This window comes from Anolis carolinensis, chromosome 4, assembly GCF_035594765.1.
Source record: "Anolis carolinensis isolate JA03-04 chromosome 4, rAnoCar3.1.pri, whole genome shotgun sequence".
NCBI lineage: Eukaryota > Metazoa > Chordata > Lepidosauria > Squamata > Dactyloidae > Anolis > Anolis carolinensis.
In genome coordinates, this window is record NC_085844.1 from 232,059,256 (window position 1) to 232,076,646 (window position 17,391).

The following is a 17,391-nucleotide window of genomic DNA, read 5'->3' on the forward strand; positions in this document are numbered from 1 at the left end:
ATCAAGAACTCATGTGGATGGCAAGAAATACATATGTTGGAGTCCCTATTAGTAAAATGGTAAAGGGCAGCAGCAGAGGTGGCAGCAAGCCCAGCAGACCCACATTCTTCAGGTTCTGCTGCATCTGGGGATCACACCAACCACTCACTTCTGCTTTCAAGACAGCAGTTACAGGACTTTTGCTGGAAATAGTTTTCAAGAGATGAGAGATTGCAGAGGCACAGAGATATGTAAAATGGTGGTAGATGTGGATTCACACCAATCTTGGATTTCCACCATTTCACAGATCCTCTGCAGCCCTTCCATCTCTCTGTAGCCTTTCTCCAGCCTTTCAAACACAGAATAATAATAATAATAATAATAATAATAATAATAATAATAATAATTGTGTGGTTTTCTGGCATTGTATATTTCTGCTGCTTCTGTGACTGTTCATTTGTATTTTGGTTCCATAGCCCACTTGTCAATGGATGTCCAGAATCTGCAGCATCCACCGCGGTCCTTTTTATCCTGGGCGACGACCGAGCCAGTATAGACTTCGTTTTGGTTTGATTCTCCACAATGCTAATGGGTTAGGTGCTCTTAGTTCTACTCCTTAGCTGAGACCTCTCTGGCTTGGTTGAACCTGCTGGTAGTTACACTACCGCCAGCACAGCTCTCAGTCATCACTGGAGTAGTTACACTACCGCCAGCACAGCTCTCAGTCATCACTGGAGTAGTTAAGCCCCCCCACCACGGCAAGGTGGCACCTATGGGGGGGGGGAGAGAGAGAGAGAAACCAGTGCAGGTGGTCCCGGTGGTGATCGGCACATTGGGTGCCATGCCAAAAGATCTCAGCCGGCATTTGGAAACAATAGACATTGACAAAATTACGATCTGCCAACTGCAAAAGGCCACGCTACTGGGATGTGCGTGAATCATCCGAAAATACATCACACAGTCCTAAACACTTGGGAAGTGTTCGACTTGTGATTTTGTGATACGAAATTCAGCATGTCTATCTTGTTTGCTGTGTCATACAGCAACAACAACAACAACAACAACATAATGCTTTATTTGTATCTCACCCCATCTCCCCAAGGAAAACTTGTAGTGGCTAACAATACAATAACAGTGCAAACTACTGTTCATTTTTAATTCCAAAACGTAATCTACTTTCTGGATAGCCCTCATAATATAAGATCTTGGTATAGTCTAGTCTGTGTATGTGAGTCTTTCATAAGTACATCACACAGACTCTTCAAGTTAATATTCCTTCTTAAAGTATGGGGCCAGCACATGAACTCTATGTTGCCAGGCTATTGGGCTTACTGTAACCCAAAGCATCATGAGAAACTGCATCATGCATCTGTCTAGAGCACGTATGAATTAATCCCATATAATTTTTCAAGTTGAGGACCTCAGTGAACTGATGGCAAAGGGACAAGCTCTTGCATACTGACTTTACTGTTGGGCCCCAGCTCTTTCCTTAGCATACCACAGACTCCACATCCTTGATACATAACAGTCTTTTTGAAATTGAATCATGGCAATGTCTACCTTCCCAACAGTAAGCTAGCCCCAGGAGCAATGATCCTCAGCTGTCATTTGGCTTGGCTGACCTCCTTTCTTTTCTCCTCCCTTCTGCTGCATACTGATTTCTCTCCAACAAAAGTTGGCACATTTGAGAATATTCCCTTGAGAACAATGGCAACTGTCCGAGGATTGATTTCAGACAACATTTTGTGCTTTTCACTCAGGTGACTTCCCTGCATTCAATTTCTTCACTGGAAAAAGTGACATCCGTGTAATACAAGGCACAGTGACAGCATCCGGCCCCTCCGTTTCTCTGCTTCACTAAATTTTATTAAGAATATTCATAACAATAACACACACTAGAACAAATGGTTTTGATCAATCTGAATAGCCCTGAAGGCAAACATCATGTTCTGTATGCCAATTACCAATTAGTCTTGAATCCAAAGACAAAAATTCACAGGAGAGAAAAAAATAAAGAAATTGGAAGAGTAAAGTACTAGTTTAGTTCTACTTTTCTTTTTTATAAAATGATAAGTGTCTAGATATCATTATTACACTGAGTATATTTCAAAAATAGATCATGTCTGTTTTCTAAGGAGGAAGAAGAGGATAAGTGGGACTCATAGCGGCTGGAAGGACAATATTCATCATTCTCTTTAAAACTAAGCTGAGTTGTTCTCCATCCCTGTTATTTGAGCTCTTTTAACAGGACATACAGATTTTATCCATGTTCCTGAGCTGTAAGGAAATGTGTATTCTTCAGCATAACACTGCCAGCCCCTAACTGTACATTTAACTAGGACCAAGCTTACAGTTTGAAGATAAATGCTTGTTCTGCAAGAAAACAACTTCCAACTTCACCTTTTAGAACCTCCAAGTAGGATTCAATGAAACTGTAGCATTCAAGTCCTGAGCCACTTCTAGTTAGGGTAGACAACACTAAAATATATGGATCAATGGCTATATTCCTCCAATGGTAGCTCCCCGTGTTCTTAAATAATGTTTAAATGTGTTCTTTTTTTGGAATCACAAATTCCAGAATCCCACTGCCAGCATGCTGGCAAGGACATTTTTTATATTAATGCTAAACTATTGTAATCTACTATGGATCCTGTGCCAAAAAGAAAAGCAGAGTGTAAATTAAATGGATAAACAAACAGTATTTCCAACCTTTAGTTCCTATATTGGGACTTCATAAGTAATATGAGATAGGAATTCACTACCTCTTGTGCATAGAATTATGTATATTATTATGTTGTTGTTGTCGATTCCCAAAAATAATTAGTTATAGTAATGGTATTCCAAAACAGTGGGAAAAAGTAAGAAATATAATAAAACCAACTGACAAATTGTTCTCCCTTTTATGAACATGGAGAAAAATCTCTATTTTTGATCTTACTGGATCTCTTTGAGTTGTTGACAATGTTTCTGTGTGTATTAGATTGCCCAAGACAATGTATGCTGCTACCCCATTTGTCCCCAGGGATAATTGTTAAACGATACGTAGAAACGAAAAAAAAAAAATGACTTAAGAGACAAAAAAGGAGAGATGAGGATGAAGCATAGAGAAAATAGTCATAAATAATATTCCCAGTTCAGAATTCTCTAGTTCAAGTGTGCTATTCCACAGGTCCTTAGTTGTAATTTCTAAAAGACTCATTGAAACCTTTCAGAATGCAACAACTGCTTGTAATGGGGCATAATGGTTTTGGGTTGGGCATACAGGGGACTGAAAAGTGGGGAAAATTAAACAAATTTAACGCAGTCAAGAAGCCAGTGTTATGGTTTACGATGTCCTTGGACAGCTGTAAAAATCCTTCTCTAGAGTATTTGATTAACGTTTAGGCTTAGCATGTTTCAACTGCAAAAACAGGCTTCAGTAATGAACTTGGCTTCCATCCAACTTTTATCCCTGAATTTTGATAAACAACTTTAGTCCCAGAAGTAGAGTGCCAGTGACCTACCTATGAGAAACTCAAATCCCCTGATGTTTTGTTACATGTGTGAGGAGAATAACAAGGCCACAGCTTAATGATGGGCTGTATCCTCATTGGTGTAAAGCTGGGATGCATCTGAGTCATGCCAAAGAAAGTATCTGATTTACAGCACCATCAAGTCCTGAAGCACTACAGGGAGGTGAAAGGAAGAGATAAAAGTTAAATAACTCCCATCTTGGCTTCACTCGTTTACTCCGGCCAAGAAAATGTCACATTATTTCTTTGAAGGTAACTTCATTACAGTGTTTTCAGACCTTTGATACTTATTCTTTTCTTGAATAAAGACAGATGATTGCAACTATGTGAGAGAGATATAAACATTCCCTCCCTCCTTCCCTCCCTCCCTCCCTCCCTCTTTCTCCCCATCTACACTGCAGAATTAATGCAGTTTGGCACCACTTTAACTGCCAAGGATCAATGCTGTGGAATCCTGGGGTTTGTAATTTTGTAAGGCAGCAGCACTCCGGCAGAGAAAGCTAAAGATCTTCTTCATCACTATTCCTGGCCACAAAACATCCAAGATGGTAAAATATAGTGCAATCCTACCTTTATTTATTTATTGGATTTATCTCTCATCTTTCTTTCAAAGACAAGAATTAGACCAGTTCAAAATAAGACAGAATAACAATTGAAATATAAAGCATGGTTCACATAAAATAGCACTATGGCTATGGTTTTCTGGTCTTAACCCAACTTTGCCACACTTTCTGGAGTATCTACAGGCTTCACAGTGGTCTGGACACCAGTTTGGACAGCCAGATCAGGCCCGTTTCAGTCCAGTTCCTTGTCTAGATGGACACTGTTGCCATCAGTCTTTCCTTGTGCTGATCAGTGCAGGGAAGATAATGCTCATCCTCCGAGTCACTGAGTTGCAAGCACCTGACCATCACTTGTGATGTCTGCTGATATCAGAATGGGGCACCTTCAAGATCAGCAAGAAGGAAGGGGTTGTTCTATCCTCTTCTTGTTGTTCACATCGGCACCTCATTCTGACATGGTGGATGAGGTGACATCTCAGTCTGAGCCAACACGAACACTGACACCAGATAGGGTAGATATACACCAGAGTAACTTGCCCATTGTAAACACAGCCAATCTATATCTACTCCAATAGGAATTGCCAACAAGTAAATGCATATCAAATTGCAACTCTGCTTTCTCAAAGACCCCTCCAAGACCTGTGGAAATTGCTGCTTCTCCGTGTGGTGGCTCCCAGAAGAAATCCTGGTGTTTCAGAATGGGAAATGACCACATCAAAGATATTTTTTAAGAGAGCTTTTTCTTTTTTGCTGTTGCTAATATGAAATTTCACGACCATACATATAGCTCTTGGCAGACCCGTTTATGAGCAGGAAGCTTTTAGTTGCAAAGGTAAACAGAGGAGTATAGATGATCACATTGTTTGCCTACATATTTTTTATTACAGGAAGGATATTATATGGTGCTTTTCATTGCTTTTATTTTATTGTATAATATAATTTTCTTAGGTTGCTATTGTGAGCTTAGCCATGCACGGGTAGGGCTGACTAGTTATCATACACTCACTGCAATGTAGAAAAGTTATGTGTGTATATCAGGATTGCCTCCCTTGGATCACTCTTTCCCTGATCTGATGTACACACATTTGGTATAAGTTGTAAAATGTACACACCGTGCATGCACTTAAGACATTCTGCTCTCAGCCTGGTTCATGCCTGCATGGTTAGGGCAGCTATGCAGATAAATTGTACAGTCTTAGGCTTTGGCATGTGTTATTCTGAGTGCATATTGGGAGGGAAAGAGTGCAAAAACAGAAGTAGGAAACCTGGACTGCAACACATAGCCTATGTAACCAATGGTGCCAGTTGCTAGAGGCTGAAATCTAACAATATCTAAAGGGTTACAAGCTGTCAACTCCTGCCATAGAACTTGTGAGGGCACAATCCCATTCTGTTCTCTGTGCAAGTGTCTGCAGTCCCAGAGTTTGGAAAGGATACGGAGACAGATACCAAAGACTGGAGGATCTTCATAGATGCAGCTCAATACAGCTAAACAGATGTTAGCTTTTCTAACATCGGTTGAGCTCTTTTCCAAACTTTCAATGTCAGGACAGCACAGAAACAGGTCAAAAGCACTAAATGAACAGAAGTGGCATGATTCTGATCTGTCCAAGTAGCCTTCTAAATCATTCCAAGCTGTCTGAATACCAAGGGATGAGACATCATGCAACAAAGCAGAAGCGTTTCTGTACTGCTCCCAGCCAGAGACCAGGGTTTGATTCCCTGCTCTCCTATGGAAATCCATAGGCTGAGTTAGACACTCTCAGCCCCCACCCCCAAATCATGATCAGTTCACCTTGAGGTCACTATATGATGGAAACAAATTGAATACAAACAACAACAACAACAACAACAACAACAACAACAACAACAACAACAACAACAACAACAAAGCATTGTTGGCATTTGCATTGGATTATTATCCAGTTGGATGCTGACATTTTAAATTTGGTTTGAAAAACTGTTTATTTCTTTGAATTACATTTGTTGTTACTAGATATATTCCACATTGAGCATAATTAGCAGAAACACAAGGCATAATATTTGTGTATGATGTATATCTATATAAAATGTATAGTCCACACTCATGTCCTCTATGTAATCTAAAGCCATCACATGAAATTTGAAAAATACACAGAAGGGCTTTCCTTAAAATAAGTGAGAAAGAGGATAGTATAACTAAAAATAGATATGAAAGTTGTAGGAAAAGGAAGCTTTGAGAAGAGGATTGCAGCATGATTAGGGATAAGGTTTCTGGAAGGAAACTGCACATACGGAAAACTTTGACTCAATGGATGGAATCATTTCAAGGAGAGAAAAAATCCCTTGGATAAACCAGAAAGACAATAAAAATTCAAAATTCTCAGTAGTTGATTAAAACCAGATCTGCTAGCTTCCTGCTTTGAGCAGGAAACGACAGCTATTTAGGATCAATCTAAATGGTAATTTCCTTCTTCAACATGCTCACCATTTTTATGTTATAATGCCTGCTAGTTAAAATAAAAATGTGTACAAAGGTCTACTTCACTGGAAACACTGAGGTGATGGTATCACTTCTCCAGAAGACATGGGAGTGATGGAGACAATGAAAACTGAGGAGGCTGGATGCTACCCAAGAAGCCAAATTGCTAGGAGAAAGAATGGAATCAGTATGGATTACTTGATTTCTTGTCCTAATTCTGTATGTTCTTGGGATTTGGTTAGAACAGGAGAGGCAATTGTCTAGCCTGCCAGATGTTGCTGGACTAGAAATTGTGTAGTCCAGCAACATCTGGCAGGCTAGACAATTGCCTCTCCTGTTCTAACCAAATCCCAAGAACATACAGAATTAGGACAAGAAATCAAGTAATCCATACTGATCCCTGAGTTAGAAGATCTCTTGATGTAGATGTGGTCTTGGTGTGGGGCAATCAACTAAAGTAGCAGTGCTTCCCTTGGTGAGCATACCTTAAAATGGTGATACTCAAAATGGTGGTCCATCCATGGGTGCTGGCCCATCAGCTGCTAGTCTCTGGAAAATTTCTAGGTACAAAAAAGAGTTGTAATCAATGGAGACACATGTGGTCCCTAGCATTTTGTAGTACAAAGCAAATACTCAACATGCATAGGTTTAGTAGTTAATTCACAGGGATGTTTTCCCACCTTGCTATGCTGCAGATATATTGCATTGTAACCACTTTTGCTCCCATCTATTATGCTCCTATGGTGTCAGGAAATACCTGAAAATAATATTTTGAAGTTGTCTACTCTATTTGAAGGAGGTCCAACAATATGTCCATGAAGACTTTGCATGAGTGTGCTATCAAATGGGCTTCCATAGAATGGGATTTCTTGTAAGCACAGTAAAAAAGGAGGAAGACAAGGAACTGTATAATTCAAAATAAATGGGTGCTAGTTTGCATAATTTCAGAATATGCCATTTACACACACATGTGAAATCTTTAAAATGCTTAAAAGCTTTTAATACTTCTGGAACATGGTCATACAGCCCGAAAAACATACAACAACCCTGCTTAAAAGCTTGTTTGTATGTTTTTCCAGGATGTTTCTGTCATGAAAAACTACCATAGTAAACTTCCTCATTGATGCATCACCAGCACCCTAATATTTGATAACTAACTATTCTGTTTAGGACATAAAGATTCTCAAAACCTTTTAGAAATGAATTTCCACAGAAAAGTCCATCTCTCTTCTGTTTCCCCTCTTTCTTTGGCACCATTGTAAGATATTCTTACAGGAATGAAACAAGATTATTGTTTGTTGAGAGTAATGCCTGCAGACAGAATGTTGTTATTGCTTCAGGATTCAATTAGAATTATTTTTCTTGAATTAGTCAGTGTAGAGAAAACAAGGAATATTAAACGGAAATAAAATTAAAATGAGTTATATATGTTTTGCTGCTCCTCAAAACTTTGAGCATTTCATTTGGTATGACTTCTAGAAAGCTATTCTGCTTTTTATTATGTCTGTACAAGATCTATATTATAGTTTTATCTCTTTATCTGTTTATAGCTAAGCCAGCTGGTTTCCAGCTCATGAGCTGATTTCTGGCCTAAAGGGCAGGATGAGCAGCTCAAGTGTAGTTTCTGGGTAATTCTAGAAATTCAGCCAAAGAGGAATTTGAAACTTCTGTGATGCATGTATGTAAAACCAATACACAAAAAATGTTGTGGTACACTCATACTACGCTGACCTGCTCTGTCACCCCAACCGATGTTCCCTCTCAACAATCCTACCAACCCTACTAATTACACTGTGTAAGAAAATTTGTAACAAAAAATCTGTTCCTAGTTTGAAAGTGTTATTCCTGTTTAACTGTGTGGTACCTACTTTGAATGTAGCTATTATACTCCAGAAACTTCATTTTTGTGGCAAGCAGAATTCTGGGAAATATGGTTTGGGAAGGCAAAGATCTCTGTAGCAGAGTATTGAAAAACCCTTCCATACTAAACTACATTTTCCAGAATTTTGCTCACACCAGAAGAAAGGGGCTGCCCACGTTAAAACCCCAGTGTAAGTTAATCATGTGTGCTTAACTTGGAAGCATTCTTAAAAATTAGAAGATAAACTGATTGTTCTGAAACTTGCTAGGCATACTGCCCTGCTCATGTTGTTTCACTGTCCCACAATTTGAGGAGATACCTCTTGTAGTTTTAAAACATATATTTTTAATTGAAAAACCTTTTTAAATTCCTAAAATCAATAGATGAACAAGTATTTTGCAGGTTTGATTAGCTGCTTATGTTGTCTTGTTGTGCAGAAATTCAAAGGGATACTTTTGTATTATTTTTAAAAAAAATTGTAAAAAGAATTTAAAATTCTAAAAATCAGTGAATGACTGAAACATTCTGAAACTTGACAGGCTTAAAGTTGTAAATGTTGCCTACAAGTGTGCCAGATTTCATCCTGATAGCCATAAAAATGACAGAGAAACAAGCCTCGAAATGTTCCCCATTGCTGTTAATGGAACAAATCCTAACAAAGTAACTATGAAGCTTTGGAGATTCAAATTACGAATTGGAATAGGACACCTCCTGAATCTCCGAAATGAATTACTTATTGGCTTTCAGCTGTTTCGCGCACCTCTAGTCAGTCATGAGCAGGTGTGCCCATTTTGGGTTTTATTCTGAACTTTAAATGGGTTTTCCTAAGTATCTAACCTGTTTTGGTAACAGGTTCTCTTTGAAACTAAAATTTAAAATGCTCTCTTTCTGATCTAGGTGTTTTTTTACTGAAAGAGCTTTTACTCAATCCTGAAGGTAAAGGACCATCAGAAGTGAAAGCAAAGGCAGTGATATGGCCCACTGATGATTAAGTTGGCACACAGACTAGTTACAGTCTTCACCACAATGATGACATGGAATTCTTCTGGTTACAGTCTTCACCATAATGGTGACATGGAATTTGTTTTGAATTAAACTGCGGTAATTAGGCATGTGTACATTATGATATGCAAATAATATTATGAAAATCGGTAACCTCCTTCTTCTCCTATTTTGCTGGCATCTTCTCACTGTTTTGGTGATATGTAAATGGCCACCTAACCAGGTCTGCTTAGGCTTTCCTGCATTTGCATCCATTCAGTTAGAGCACCACATCTAAAAATGACCTTGTCCTGCAGAATGTTACCCTTTAAAAAAAATGAGCTGGAGTGGAAAAAGAAAAACTTTGCCACAAGCTTTCTGTCTGTAGGCCAATTCCAGGAGTGTTACTTTGATAGGTTTCCCCTCTTTGACATATAAATAAAACTCTGAACACATAAACTATCCCTAATCCTGGTACTAGGCAACCCAGGCCAAAATTGTATGTACATATCCTTGTGTGTAAGTCCCATTGATCTCAACTTCCTTTGAATAGAGCCATGTAGCCCCGCAGTATGAATATTGGGAGGAGTGCTGGTTTGGGGTCTAGGAGAGGGGGTTTCCATATATGATTAATGTTTACAAAAGGCTTTGTATGTTTTTGCTTTACCCTTAATGAGGCAGCAGATCAAGTTTAACAGAAAGGACACTGTGGTTTGAAATATGGGATTGTGCCCATCAAAGTCGGCTTGGGTCTTTGCTTGGCTTATGATGAATACAGTTCTTTAATAGTGGCCTGGTGTTCATGAAAAACGTATTACAGAGGCAGAGGGAAGCCAAGAATGAAGAAATGGCTGAGTGGCACCAATCAATCACTCCTTTTAAAAGATGAACTGATCTTTCTTTTCTTTCACCCTCCTTTTCTTTTTTTCCAAAGTAACACTTCATAAAAAGCCTTCCAACATAAATATGCAAAGCATTAGGGCAATTATATTTTGCGTGTTCCTTCCAGCATTTCTGGTACATGGACTGGCTCAAGCGGAGAGTTGAGAATGTGGGCAGTAAAACAGCAAATCTTGCTTCAAAAGGGGGGAAGAAGGGGAGGGGAGAGTGGTTGGAATTTAGAGGGAAGTGCCTGTTAAATAGGAGCTGTAAAATTAGATTACACAGGATGTGTTCTAAATACAAGTCTCCCTGTAAGGCTTATTTGGAGGCCGAGGTGTGTCGCTCAGGGACAGTAAGGAGTTTTTAAGGTGGAGTTTAAAGCACAAAAGATGTGCATGAACATACAAAATACACACCATAACCTCCAACTGTACCAAATCTACAGAGAACCTTATCACATGGTCTTAGAAGACATGTTTTAAACATTTCCCCACTGGGTTAAACGTGTCCCTTCCCATGACGCACATTCTGTTCCATTAGAAATCTGTGGGTTCCTGTTGGGAAACTGTCTGCTGCCCATCCGTTTTGAAACCAGTTGGGAATCATATTTGCCTCTCTATGGGCACATGGGAATCAGTCATCGCCCATTTTGACCCATTTGATTTCCGTTGACACATCATAGTGATGTATTCTGTGTGGGCATGCATGATGGGCAGGTCTAGTTATTCCTTTGCCATAGCCTGGAGAAAAAGAAGTGTGTGTATGTGTGTGTTGGGGGGGGGGATAAACTGGGTTTTAAATCTTATTTTTCTACAACAGAAAAATCATAGAGTAGCCACTTCAAGATCATTATGTTAATGTTTGGAAGCTTCGGGCTACTCACCTTAAGAACTAGAACTCCCAAGGCATGATATCAAAAACAGTGCTATGGTCACTAGTGATTTTAAGCTGTGATGTAGGAAATCTCCTGATGAATTGCGAGGAGACACACACTGCTCATGTGATGAGGTAGAAAGCAAAACCAATCTTTGAAAATTGGAAGAAGCGCATCACATGTGATGGGGGTGAATTGGCACCCATCTTCTTTTAATACGGCTTGCATACTGAACACTATGGAATGATGTTCTCCCTTTATTTTTGATTTACTTTACTGAGTTCAAAGTACAAAAGGGGTTTGTGGTTAACTCAGCAGGGAGAACAGGTGTGTGTGAGAGAGACATGTGTGTGTGTGTAATTGTGTCCAAATGTTGCTACAAGATTTCTTAACTTTTTGCCTCATTTTGTCATTTTTGTTGTTTTGATTGTACTGTGCCTACAAGGCAAACCTGGTACTTAATTTTTGGGGCAAGTTTTATTCAGAGCTGTAAAGGTGATATCATCATCATCAAAATTTGAACACAAGGTGGCTTACAGTTTAAAACAAAAATACAGTTAAACATACAAAAATGAACTTTAAAATATAATTAAACTCATAATATTAAAATCCTTGAAATTTCTAGAATAAAAGAATAAAATGCAGTTTAAAAGATTTAAATGCTATTAGAAACAGTACGATCAGTTTAAAATGTTACAACCAGTTAAACACTATTTCAGTCAGTCTGGTGAGGCATGCAATTTGCAGGCTATCATCTGAAACAAATTTCCTTTTCCTTTAAGGCTCAGAAACGCCTTGTCCTGCTCTGAGGATTTGCCTCCACAGTTTACCTTATTACCTCTGCATTCCATATTGGTTTTTATCATACTCCTGTATGTCCAAACTCAGATGGACATTGTGCCGTCTTTCTTCCCCCTGTGCTGAATGGCACAGGGGAAGGGGATGGCTCACCCTGTGTTTATACTCTGGACTGGCACAAGAAGCAGCCTGATGCACTCAGCTGAATGCGATACTGGCTAGTCATGCAGGTGCCCCATTCTGACACCAGCAGAGATATCCACAATGACTTGAAACTTGCATGGAGTGGTGATGACAACATTGGACATACCCTCCCTCTTCCCATTTGCCATGCAATATAGGGAAAGGGCGATGGTGTGGAGCCCATCTGAACAGTAGATCAGGCTGAATCAGACCAGATCCATCTATCCAAACTGCCACATAGCCCTGGGATACTTTGAAGTTTCCAGCAAGTTTCCAGTCAACTCTGGACCATCCCCTGACTTTGGTGAAAGTGAGGCAAATTCAAAGTAAAGCAAGAAAACCCACAATAATCACCAGAAGTCAGCCAATGTTCTGGGTACAGTCAGCAATAGATTGGATTTAAGTCCACTTTTTCTTGTCTGTGTAGAGTTACTCTTAGTGGCTTTCAGGACTGAATAGTGTTAACATTCTACCTGCCCAACACAAAAACCTCTATGTCCTGAGTCTTACTGCAATTGGGAATGGCATCCCTGAAGTGAATCTGCTGGCATTGAGTTCATGCAGAAACTTTGATCAAAAACTTAAAACGAGTATAAGCTTTTGCTCGTTTTTTAGCCCAAGCAACTGGGACTGGGAGGAAATTGGAAGCTCTTTCTCCTTAGCAGAGACAGTGGGTTACTCATGAAAAAGCATAATGGCTTTCATTCAAAGGTGCCATATGGCTCTTTATAAGATTTCTGCACAGCAATTGCTGTAGCAGTAACTAAACAAATGACACTGTAGCACAATATAATGCCTGTCAAGAGTGGTGATAAAAGAATGTTTTATTTCTCTTCTCTTTGTATTTTTCTTCTTTCCCTGCTTCTTACTTAATGCTTATCTAGAGGATAGAATTGCTAGGACACCCAGGGTGACTGCTTTTGGCTCCCAAAGAGACCTGTCAGGGAGCTTGGTTCAAGTGTTACCTTTATCAACTCATTTAACTACACTTGGTTGTGGCACCACAACCAGATCTGTTGTGGCACCACAACCAGAAGTAGATCTTCTGGGTCTCCAACCTTAACAAAAATCATAGAGGCAGGTAGGGCTTGCAACATCAAGTTTCAACATATCTGCATAGTCAAGTAAATCTACATTGTAGAATTAATGTAGTTTGACACTGTTTAACTGCCATAGCTCAGTGCTATGGAATCACGGGAGCTATTTTTCATGGTCTTTAGCCTTTTCTGCCATATAGTGACAGTCAACTCCCATGATTCCATAGCATTGAGCCATGAAACTTAAAGTGGTGTCAAACTTCATGAATTCTTCAATAACAGGAGAGGAAAACCTCAATTTCCTAAACCCATCCAAATAGGCTCTGTGACTTTGGCCAGAAGCAGACAGACAGCCTAGTCCAGCCCTCTTTAAACATCTCTTGAAGAAATCAGAATATTTCAGCTTCCCAGGTCCTTACCAACCAGTAATCCCACTAAGGCTAGTCAATTGGTTACCAGACCAAAGATCAGATTCAGCATTTCCTAGCATACTCTTCTTGCAATCTTTGCACCCATTGCAAGTTGGGTATTATTATCTTTATTATGAAGATGGGGCTGGTGAAGTTGAAAGATGGTGAGGTTGAAAGATAATAACTTGCCTAAGGATGTCTAGTGAGTTCATGGTAGCAGTAAAATTTGAACCTGAGATTTCCTGATCTGTTGTAGTATATAAACTACACTACTCCACTGTTTTCTACTCTGACAACAATGACTTTCTAATCACTGGCTACCCTGACTGGTGGATTCTGAGAGCTATTGTTCAAAGAGTAACTTTCCCAAGGTTTATTCTACAGAGCCAATAGCATTTTTTTTCTATGACTACTAGGTAAAGGTAAAGGTTTTCCTCTGACATTAAGTCTAGTTGTGTCAGACTCAGGGGGTTGGTGCTCATCTCCATGTCTAAGCCCAAGAGCCAGCATTATCTGTGTACATGTCCAAGGTCATGTGGCTGGCATGACTGCATAGGCTCCTTCTATGATTGCTACCTAATCCTAATTTATGGCTGGAAATTGTGTAGTCTTCTAGATGTGATAGAACTGCAACTCAGACTGTTTCTCACCATTGGCTTCACTTGGTTAGGGCACCTGGAAGTTTCAGTCTAGCAGTATTTTAAGGCCTTACAGTTCTCAACTTTATTGTGGAAATCATAGCTGGATGTTTTCGTATGAAACCTCTATTTTAACTGGAGTTTATAGAAATTAAAACTGAAACCTCATTCATGAAAAACATGTGTTCTGTCTCCAAACTACAATCACTTCTACCTGTTCACAAATACTAACCTCATAATATCATGCTACATCAGAAAACCTTTGATTAAAAAAATCTGGAACATTTAGCTGTCTTTATTTAGTGTGAGAGGAGAAAAGGCAAGAAGTTATTAAATATCTTAAGCCTTTTAAAGTGGTACATAGGCACCATTGACAATCTCTACAGGTGGCCAGGTAAGAGACTATTTTTTTATACAGAAATAGCACTGAAATTGCCATATGTCTAGTGTGATCAGAAGAAGTCATTCCACCAGTCTTACCAACTCTGATAAAGCTTTTACAGCAGAAGCAAATCATACTGTATGTCTATCACGGTTTGGGGCTGTGTGGCCCTCAAAATGTTGTTAAATTGCATTCTTCCTTTTTTGCCTATAATACCAATGGTTGCTGGGAGTTGCAAGACAGCAACATCTAGCTTGTATCAATAGGTGGGTAATGCCTAGAATGAGTAAAAGAATAACACCACTATCTTCTGCTTTGAACATATCTCTCCTGGAATCTCACCTGGAATTCTGTATCTAGTTCTGGGCACAGTTCAAGAAGAATATCAATAAGCTGAAATATATCCAGAGAAGGGCAACCAAAAAGGTCAAAGGTTTGGAAATTATTTGTTATGAAGAATTGTATAGAGAACTGGGTATGGTAAGCTTGGGGCAGTGAAAATTGAGGTGACTTGATAGCCATGTTGAAATATTTGAAAATATGTCATACTGAGAAAGCAGCAAGCTTGTTTTCTGCTACTCAAGGCCCTAAGATGTAATGGATGCAAACTACAGGAGAAAAGAATCTACTGAAACATTATGAAAAAATGTCCTGATGATTAAAAAACTCTTCAACAGTGGAATATGTTGCTTCAAAATATGGTGGAGTCTGATTTTCTGGAGGTTTTTAAACAGAGGCTGAATGATCATCTGCTTGGAGGGCTTCAATTATATATTCCTGCATGGCAAGGAGGTTGGACTGGATGGCCCTTGTGGTCTCTTCCAATTCTATGATTTTATGATCTAGATTGAGGACCACACCATTCCCACTCCATTGAATGGGACATGTCCCAAGTAATTTCCACTGTCTCTTCTACCCAAAAATGAAGCCAAATATATGCAAGAGGGGGAAGAAGCATATGTTTTTAACTGCTGAAGGCACTTGAAATAATACTGCCCATAGCTATGCCCCCACGCTTAATGCTAAAATCCAGGTAGTTGGTTTTCATCCAGTTCTAGCAGGTGTTTCATAAATGTAATGGGTCTTAATTGGTCACTCAAAACCAAGCCATGCTAAAATACTTTGCATCATATTCCTCCCAGTTAGTGTGAGAATTGCTGCTGAGCTCAGAGGCAATGTGCAAGGGATGGCAAAGAAAGGTGCAAGGGTGACATCATTGTCCCTGCAGATCCAACCATCACGGGGCTTTGATTCTGAGCTCAAGTATACCATTTGGCCTCCAGTCTTCTAAAGCAACATTTACAACCTTAACATTCAGCATTTTAAATGGTGATGATCATGAGTCAGAGGAGAAATGCAGCAGCCCTTGAGCGCCTAATCCATATTGCGTATTTGCTGATGAAATAACAAGTTTTCCGGCTGCCTGTGTCTTTTTTCCCCATGGAGTCATCAAAAGCCTGTGCTAGGCCGGTAATATATATTCACTTTCTGAACTGTGCCTTATATATTTACGCCTGCATTATGCTCTTGTTTGGAATCACACTCGAGGGAAATTCGGTTTAGATATAGTCCTCTGTTTTTTGTTTTCATTTAAAAAATGAAGCCTGTAGTGATTCCATATGCTGTCCCTTTCACTTTCCATTCCTTAGACAAATTGTTCCATGGATTCTATATCCACTCCCCACCTTTCAGTTCCCTCTTCTCTCTCTCTCTGTCTCTCTCTCTCTCTTTTCTCTCACTTTCTAAATGTAGAGAGGTAGCTCGTCTAAAGTTAACCATTCTGAATCATTTAATATTTATGCTGCTCTCGTGCTGCTCAGCATTTCCTTTATGCAGGATTGCATATTAGATAAGATCACAGATCTACTCTGAGCCAAATGCTGTAGCTCTACTGAGGTCTGACTGTACTTCAGATGTCAAAAAAATATGAATAGGTGGTCTTAATGCTCTCCTCTGGTGTTATATCTGTCTATAGAGAATATAGCTTACAACAGATTAGCAGCAATAGAGGACTTGACATATACTGGAAAAGCAGGAAGAATGATGCTTGTTGACATTATCGGCTAAACCTGTAGGGGAGTTTTCTTCCTTTTTTTCCTTTTTTTAAAAAGAATATTTGCTTATTTGTTCACCTCTACTATTCTCTGTCTATGTTTATTTGCTATTTATCTTTCCATAGTTGTTTTTTGTATTTATCCATCTATTTTATATGACAGCCTTAGTAGGCATTTTGTCAGAACATCTTATAAATCTGCCTGCTCTCCTCTTTTATTTATTTAATATTTCTTTTTCTCTTCAGCTTTTAATCATTTGCTTAAAGGTGACATGATCCAACTAGTTAACAGCCAATAGTGACTGGCTACCACAGCATTGGTGATGTTACAGAATGGGACACACTGTATGGCTGGATGGAGTATTGTGGATTCCATGGTCCAAAAATTTTATGTTTCACCAGTAAGAAGTCAATATTTTAGCAAAGTGAAAACTTCTGTCTGAAACTGATTGGTGCCACTTAAGACTCTTCCAGACAGGTCCCAAAGTATGGGCCTTGATGAACTTTAAACTGAGATGTTCAAACGACACCTCTGGTAAAAGAGGATTAATTAAATGGATGCCCCATTAGTCCTGTGCCTTTCTAAAAGAGTCTGTCCCCACAACCCAATTCACTTCTTTGGGCTCCATGAGCCCGAAGATATGAAGAGGGCACCCTCCTCCCCAACCCCCCTCCAAAAGCCCTTAAAATAAGAAGAAACTTACCAGGCATTATGAGGCCTCTCCGGCAGGCCTCCTGGCACGTAGAAATGATGTGCCAGGAAGCGGCATGTCATTT

General features: G+C 39.4%; 1 protein-coding gene across 5 annotated transcripts in view; it reads left to right on the forward strand.

Annotated features, from left to right (window-relative positions):
- tshz2 (teashirt zinc finger homeobox 2) overlaps positions 1-17,391 on the forward strand; it is a 425,545-nt gene that overhangs the window by 110,910 nt on the left and 297,244 nt on the right. Inside the window, exon 2 of one of the 5 annotated variants that reach the window (XM_062978939.1) lies at positions 1-17,391. This exon is cut by the window's left edge and continues 42,475 nt beyond it; it is cut by the window's right edge and continues 32,500 nt beyond it. The exons of the other annotated variants lie outside the window; for them this stretch is intronic. The gene's annotated coding sequence lies outside the window, so the exon portion shown is untranslated. 5 annotated transcript variants of the gene reach the window in all.